Here is an 8,620-nt window from a genome sequence, read left to right on the forward strand (position 1 = left end):
GCCATTATGTTTTAGAATATATAAGTATTCAGTACAAAACAAGTGGAAGATTTTGAATTTAAAATATATTTTTCAGTTAAGCATGTTCACATAAAGCCAGATCTGTAGTTCCTGAGAAAAATTCAACAGAAATTTAATGGTATGGACAGCATTGACAGATATATGGAAGGTCAAAAAGACATACGGACTAATACTCCTCCTTAAGAGCAGGGGTTAAATATACATCTGATTACAGTAAATATTGAGATATTTCGTATTATGCATGATGGTAACATAAAAATTTAACGGGAAAATAGAGAGAGACAATAAAACACGAGAACTTATGAAACTCACTTGAGGGATTGTTGTTTAAAACTTATCTGTATATAGATTTTACTATCTGTTATGATATAATGCACAAGTTGTTTTACAAACCGCAACAGATCATGTGTACAAACAAATATAAAAGTGTCAAGATGAGGCCTGTAATACTGAAGTTATTAAGCACAAAAAATGTTACAGTAACACTATTGAAACTGATGCTATATGTCTTAAGAAGACTTTAAAGTGTTCTTTTCCCAAAACATCCATTTAGTTAATCCATACACTGAAAATTGGTATAAAACCTGAAATCAGATTCAAGAAATGGTACCAAATAGAAAAGAAAGAAATTGTCAATGCATCTGCACAAAAACTTAGTTCAAATAATGTATGTTCATTTTAACAGTCCAAAATGTCTTTCTATTTTGTCCTAGAGTACAATGAAACAATACAAAATATGTTTTGTTATTATTTATTTTTTTCACATTTGAAATGACAATGACCTTAATGAAATTCAAGTACATTGTATATGAACATGATCAATATCTATCAAATAAATACTGGTATACATTTTGTAACTTTAAGAAACATTCACATCATCAATAAATATTGTTCTAATGGCTAATTATTTATTAGGTTCTATACAAAAAAGAGAAATGAAAATATTATAAGGAATAAACAGAAATGTTAGTAATACAAATCTATAGTGAATCATTGTATGTCTTTTTAAGGCCAATCTGATTAAGATACGGATCATGTGTCCAAGCTTTGCTCACAAGAATCTGACAACACTCCATTTTACTTTCTATTTTGGTATTTATTACATCGGCCAATGAAATTTCAGCCTTTAATTTTTGAAGGTGTGTTTTAATCTGACAAAACTATAGGATCCTGTAATGTCTTTGAACAGAAAGTATGGAGCGTTTTCAGATCCTTGTGAGCAAAATTAGGGCACAAGATCTGTATTATAATCAGAATATTTTAAGGCTGAACTACTGATTGTGTGGTTACAAAAAGGAAGTAGGGGATATGACTATGAGATTAATACCCATACTATAATGTGTACTGCTTTTTTAATATGTAGGCAGTTAAGTTTCAATGAATTCAAATCAATACAAGATAACAAATGATCTTTGAGTTCATTTTATCCATCTCATCTTCATTTAATTATTATAATCCATAATTACTTTGCACAAGATGAACCAAAATACAAAATAGTTGCATTTAAAATCAGATGTAAAGTTACAAACTCAAATTGAAAAAAAAATTTAAATCAATCACCCTTTATATATTAGACTATATTCAATTTTATTAGAGAATATCAAAAGCTGGAGATTTCATAAAGACTTCAATGAAAAAGAGGCTCAACACAACAAATCAGACTTTAAAAAAAAATACGAGAAATATTGGATGTTGGCGACATTTGAATTCATTATATCTTATAAACCGTTAATGCCACATCAAACATATCAAACATATCATACTAGAATCCAACCTTTTATGTAGTGCTATTGATAGTTGTATCAAAATATATAAAGGAATTCTTTGTAGTATTGAAATGTCAAACAGATGAAAAACTTTAAATTACAAGTAATGGCAGTGTGAACTATCTGTATTGGTATTTGATAAAAACAACACAAATAAGGTCTTAACCAGAATATAATTATATTTGTCCTACTTTAATATTAGGGTTGTTCCAAAGTTTATCAGTCTGTTGGGGATGGGGACGAAGCACTCAAATTAATCAAATATGCAGATGGTTACATTTTCCTACGAATTTTGTAAGTATTGTTGTCAAAATTAAATTTTTATTCTTTGGATGATCAGGTCTTCAAAAATCTTCCCATGCCCCATGCATTTTATTCTAGAACAGTCCTTAACTAATAATGGATATCTACAGTCAAATGTCATAAAACATATTTGAGATGCAGGCATCAGAATAAACTACTTATGATGCATTTTTGAATATCCAGGACATAATACACATTGTGATAAAGCCTTCTGGAATGAAAAGCATGAAATAAGAGCATCAAAACACTTTGGAACACTTAAGCCTAAGAGTTACCCTTCACCAACTTTTTTGTGATATCGTTAATTCTGTAGATGGCTTTATATATATAATTATCAATATGATACAGAGAATTAATTTATGTTAAAATCTTTGATAGTGATTGAACTAAGCATTTCGTTATAAGCATATTTACAATAAGTGAGTATGCATATATGTGCTCAATGATAAGAATCAAGAGTATACCAGAGATCAAATGATATGAAGACTAGAATTGTGTCTTCAGTGTAAGTGTAATGCCACAGGAAGTTTTAGAAAAATATTAACCATGTCACTATACAATTAATGACATAGAAATCAGTGGAAAAATAATTCAGCCAAAATGTTATGTTTACCAAGACCAAAGGCTGAGGTAAATATGAATACCGAGTGTTTATAATTATTATGTTCCATAAAATTTGAAATGATCAATTGTTTCATCATTAAATTGTCAACATGTGTTTTAATTTCTTAATAAGAATCATCATGACGCTGCTATTTGATTTATTATACTGCATTAATTACATTTGTTAGTTTACTGTAGTTTCTGCAATGTTATGTGTGATTTGCTATTATTTCTTGCAATTGAAGCACTGCTTTTCCTAGCTACAAATAAATTTAAAAGCGTCAAGATGAGGCTTGGAATATTGAAGTAATAAAGCTCAAAAATGTTACAGTTTCACTATTGAAACTTAAAAATTTCGATAATTTTGGCTGATGGTACTTGTGTATGTCTTAAGAAGATTTGAAAGTGTTCTTTTCCCCAAAAAAGCCATTTAGTTAATCCATCCACTGGAAATTTGTATAAAACCTGCAATCAAGATTCAATAAATTGTACGAAATAGAAAGAAAGAAATGTTTTTCACATCTATACAAAAACTTAGTTAAATTAATGTATGTTCATTTAACATTCCAAAATGTCTTCTTGCATTGTTCTAAGTACAATGAAACAACTCAAAATATATTTGTTATTATTTATTTTTTTCACATTTGAAATGACAATGACCTTAATGAAATTCAAATGCACTGTTTATGAACATGATCAATATCTTTTAAATAAATACTGGTTAACATTTTGTAACTTTAAGAAACATCCACATCATCACTAAATATTGTTCTAATGGCTAATTATTTATTAGGTTCTATACAAAAAAGATAGATGAAAATGTTATAAGAAATGAACAAAAATGTTAGTAATACAATTTCATAATGAATCATTGTATATAAAAATAAGAAGATGTGGTATGATTGCCAATGAGACCAACTCTCCACACAAGACCAAATAACATATAATGGAAATGTTGACAGTTCTCTCACAAGCAAAAAAACTATGTCTTTTTGAGGCCAATCTGATTAAAATACAGATCATATGTCCACGCTTTGCATACAAGGATCTGTCAACACTCCGTTTTACTTTCTGTTCTGGTATTTAATACATTAGCCAAAGGAATTTCAACCTTCAAATTTTTGAAGGTGTGTATTAATTCAACAAAACTATAGGATCATGGATGGTCTTTTAAATAGAAAGAATGGAGGGTTTTCAGAACCTTGTCAGCAAATCTTGTACTCAGGATCTGTATTTCAATCAGATTACTTTAAGACTGAACTACTGAGTGTGTGGTTACAAAAAGGAAGTAGGGGATATGACTATGAGATTAATACCCATACTATAAAGTGTACAGTTTTTTTACATACTTAGGCAGTTTAGTTTCCCAATAGGGGGTAATAAATTCGAGGAATTCAAATAAATACAACATAACAAATGATCTTTGGGTTCATTTCATCCATCTCATCTTCATTTAGCATAATCCATAGTTACTTTGCACAAGATGAACCAAAATACAAAATAGTTGCATTCAAAATCAGATGTAAAGTTACAAATTCAAATTAAAACAAAATTTAACTCAATCACCCTTTATATATAAGACTATATTCAATTTTATGAGAGAATATTAAAAGCTGGAGATTTCATAAAGACTTCAAAGAAAAAGAGGCTCAACTCTACAAATCAGACTTAAAAAAAAAATAATGGATGTTGGCTACATTTGAATTCATTGTATCTTATAAACCATTAGTGCCACATCAAATATATCATACTAGAATCCAAACCTTTATGTATATGTAGTGCCATGGATAGTTGTATCAAAATCTATGAAAGAATTCTTTATAGTATTGAAATATCAAACAGATGAAAAACTTTAAATTACAAGTAATGGCAGTGTGAACCATCTGTATTTGTATTTGATTAAAAAAAAACACAAATAAAGTCTTAAACAGAATATAATTAAATTTGTCCTACTTTGATATTAGGGTTGTTCCAAAGTTTATCAGTCTGTAGGGGGGTCGGGATGAGGCACTCAAATTAATCAAATATGTGGGTGGTTACATTTTACTTTGAATTTTGTAAGAATTGAAGGAAAAATTATTTTTTTATTTTACTGATGATCAGGTCTATAAAAATCTTCCCATGCCCCATGCATTTTATTCTGGAACAATCCTAAACTAATAACGGATATCTACAGTCAAATGTCACAATACGTATTTAAGATGCAGGCATCAGAAAAAAACTATTTTTGATGCATTTAAAACTGCATTTTTAAACATCCAGGACATAATACACATTGAATCAAAGCCTTCTAGAATGAAAAGCATGAAATTAGAGCTTCAAAACACTTTGGAACACTAAAGCCTGAAAGTTACCCTTCACCAACTTTTTTTGTGACATCATTAATTCTGTAGATGGCTTCATATATAGAATTAACAATATGATACAGAATTAATTTATGCTGAAAACTTTGATAGTGACTGAACTAAGCATTTCTTTATATATAAGTAAGTATGCATATATGTGTTCGATGATAAGAATCAGAGTATACCAGAGATCAAATGATATGAAGACTAGAACTTTGTCATCATTGTAAGTGTAATGCCACAGGAAGTTTTAAAAAAAATATTAACCATTTCACTTCACAATTAATGACATGGACATCAGTGGAAAAATAATTAAGCCAAAATGTTATATTTACCAAGACCAAATGCTGAGGTAAATATAAATACTGAAGACTTTATAATCATTATGTTCCATTACATTTGAAATGATCAATTGTTTTATCATTTAATTGTCAACATGTGTTTTAATTTCTTAATAAGCATTATCATATCTGCTATTTGATTTATTGTACTGCATTAATTGCATTTGTTAATTAACTGTAGTTTCTGTAATGTTTTGTGTGATTTACTACTATATCTTGCAATTGAAGCACTGTTTTTCCTAGGAAATGTTTTTTTTTCACTGATTTATGGCAAGTTTTTTTTTTTATCTTAAATTAACATACACTGTCCATTCTATAAAATAATACAACACCAGCTGGAGTTAAGGTTTTGATATTTCAAAATTTAATGTGCTTCTGAATGGTAGATACAACAACTGCATGTGAAAAAAATGATAGGGGGATGGTTAGCAACAGTATGTGCTGAATCTTCAAGTGTTCATGCATGACATGATGTAATTTTTTCTAATAATTCCACCTTTTACTATTTGTGTGCTACTCAAAACGAAAATTCATGTAGCACCAAAGAGTGTTTTGGGATATTGCCCATTGTCAACAAATCAACATCAGAGAAGAAAATGAATAAAACAATGTTGATGTTATCATTATTATAATTAAAAGATCATCTGTAAAAGCCACGGATTAGAAAAAGCAGCTTTTTCAATAGAAAACAAACGTTTATCATTTTTTTCAATTCCCCAAGTTACGATGTCAAACTGACTTTGATATTATTGATTGGTTGTATGGTTCAATTAAAATTATCTGAAAACCAATATTTCAATTGCTAAAATTTCAGTCTATAAAATGCTTGAGGTATTGACCTTTGACAGAGTTACCTCAAATTCACTTAGGTTTTTTTCATCCCAAGATGAATTATACACCATAGGGATATTCATAATATTTTAAACGAAGTCCGACTATGCATCTAAGAATCACCTGTAGAAAAATGGACATTATCAAATCAGAGAAAGACAAGGTCACCTATCTATTATTCAAGTTTTAGTCATGTAAATGAACAAAATTGATAAGGCAGAAGAAATGCCTAGACAGAAAGATCAGACTGTTCTGAATGCTACTTAAAACAAAGGTCTATGAAACTGGTTTTAGTCGTGTGAAAAAAGGATCTTATGTTTTTCTTATTAAAAAAAGTTACTAGTCATTATATTCATGAAAATGTTCCAAGATGTCCTAATCAAAGTAACTGTAGATGAAATAAAATGCTCCGCAGGGCGCAGCTTGATACGACCGCAGAGGTCTAACCCTGAACAGTTGGGGCAAGTATGGACACAACATTCAAGCTTGATACAGCTTTGCATTTGGATTGTGATTAAATATTTGACACAGCATAGGTTTCTGACACAGAATGAATGTGGTCTAAGAACTTAAAAATTTTAAATTGGACATTCACCTATTATGGTCCAATATCCAAAATCTAAATACATGGTTAGATTCAGCATATCAAAGAACCCCAAGAATTCAATTTTTGATGAAATCAAACAAAGTTTAATTTTGGACCCTTTTGACCTTAATGTGGACAAAGTTGATAACAGGGACCAAAAATCAAAAATCTAAATACATGGTTAGATTCAGCATATCAAAGAACCCCATATATTCAATTTTTGTTGAAATCAAACAAAGTTTAATTTTGGACCCCGATTTGGACCAACTTGAAAACTGGGCCCATAATCAAAAATCTAAATACATGTTTAGATTCAGCATATCAAAGAACCCTAAGAATTCAATTTTTGTTAAAATCAAACTAACTTTAATTTTGGACCCTTTGGACCTTAATGTAGACCAATTTGAAAACGGAACCAAAAATTAAGAATCTAAATACACGGTTAGATCCGGCATATCAAAGAACCCCAATAATTCAATTTTTGATGAAATCAAACAAAGTTTAATTTTGGACCCTTTGGACCTCAATGTGGACCAATTTAAAAACGGGGCCCAAAATCCAAAAACTAAATACACGGTTAGATTTAGCATATTAAAGAACCCCAAGAATTCAAGAATAAAACCCCATTGAAATTGGTGAAGAAATAAGCAATTTATACGAATTATCTTCTTTTGCACAATATTGTGCAATTAAATATTTCTTGCTATTGCGCAATACTGTACAATTGACAATTTCTTGCTATTGCGCAATATTGTGCTATTGGATATTTCTTGCTATTGCGCAATACTGTGCAATTGAAGATTTCTTGCTATTGCGCAATACTGTGCAATTGAAGATTTCTTGCTATTGTGCAATACTGTGCAATTGAAAATTTCTTGCTATTGCACAATACTTATTATATAATAATTTACACATCCTGTTTGGTGTGTATCTCCTACCATATCATTATTATTTGCTTTTAAATATAAATCAGAAATAACCAACTTAAAATGGAAAATTTTAAAAGAAAAAAAAAGGAAAAAAGAAAAAAAAGGAAAAAAAAAAATCCCCCCCAAATTTTTTTAACCCCCTTATGATTCATCACCCCCGACCTCAATACCAGCCTTCCCTTTGTGGTATGGTACCTTGCAGTACAATTTCAGAGAGATCCATACACTTACACACAAGTTATTGTCCTGAAACTAGAAAAATGCTTGTTTTTTGCCCCTTTTTTGCCCCTAATTCCTAAAATATTGAGGCAATTACCCCCATCATCAATCCCAGCCTTCTCTTTGTGGTATGGTACCTTGCAGTACAATTTCAGAGAGATCCATACACTTGAACACAAGTTATTGTCTGGAAACTAGAAAAATGCTTATTTTTGGCCCCTTTTTGGCCCCCAATTCCTAAATGTTTCGGCAATTACCCCCAAACTCAATTCCAGCTTTCCCTTTATGATATGGAACCTTGTAGTACAATTTCAGAAAGATCCATACACTTACACACAAGTTATTGTCATGAAACTAGAAAAATGCTTGTTTTTTGCCCCTTTTTTGGCCCCTAATTCCTAAAATTTTGAGGCAATTACCCCCAAAATCAATCCCAGCATCCCTTTTGTGATATGGAACATTGTGGTACAATGTCAGAGAGATCCATACACTAACACACAAGTTATGTCTGGAAGTTACAAAAATGCTTATTTTTGGCCCCTTTTTGGTCCCTAATTCCTTTACTGTTGGTACCATAACCCCCAAAAATCAATCCCAACCTTCCTTTTGTGGTATTGAACCTTGTGGTAAAATTTCATAGAGATCCATTCACTTAAACTAAAGTTAGAGTGCGAAA

At 30.3% G+C, this 8,620-nt stretch overlaps 1 long non-coding RNA gene across 1 annotated transcript; it reads right to left on the reverse strand.

Annotated features, from left to right (window-relative positions):
• Nucleotides 1–756: 756 nt before the first annotated feature.
• On the reverse strand, nt 757–7,835 carry LOC127713024 (uncharacterized). The gene is made up of 2 exons (XR_007987364.1): nt 7,184–7,835; nt 757–6,921 (listed from the first exon to the last, which is right to left on the reverse strand). It is a non-coding gene; the product is annotated as an uncharacterized LOC127713024 (long non-coding RNA).
• Between the last annotated feature and the right edge of the window lie 785 nt (nt 7,836–8,620).

Source organism: Mytilus californianus, unplaced genomic scaffold (assembly GCF_021869535.1).
Source record: "Mytilus californianus isolate M0D057914Y unplaced genomic scaffold, xbMytCali1.0.p SCAF_8, whole genome shotgun sequence".
NCBI classification, from domain to species: Eukaryota; Metazoa; Mollusca; class Bivalvia; order Mytilida; family Mytilidae; genus Mytilus; species Mytilus californianus.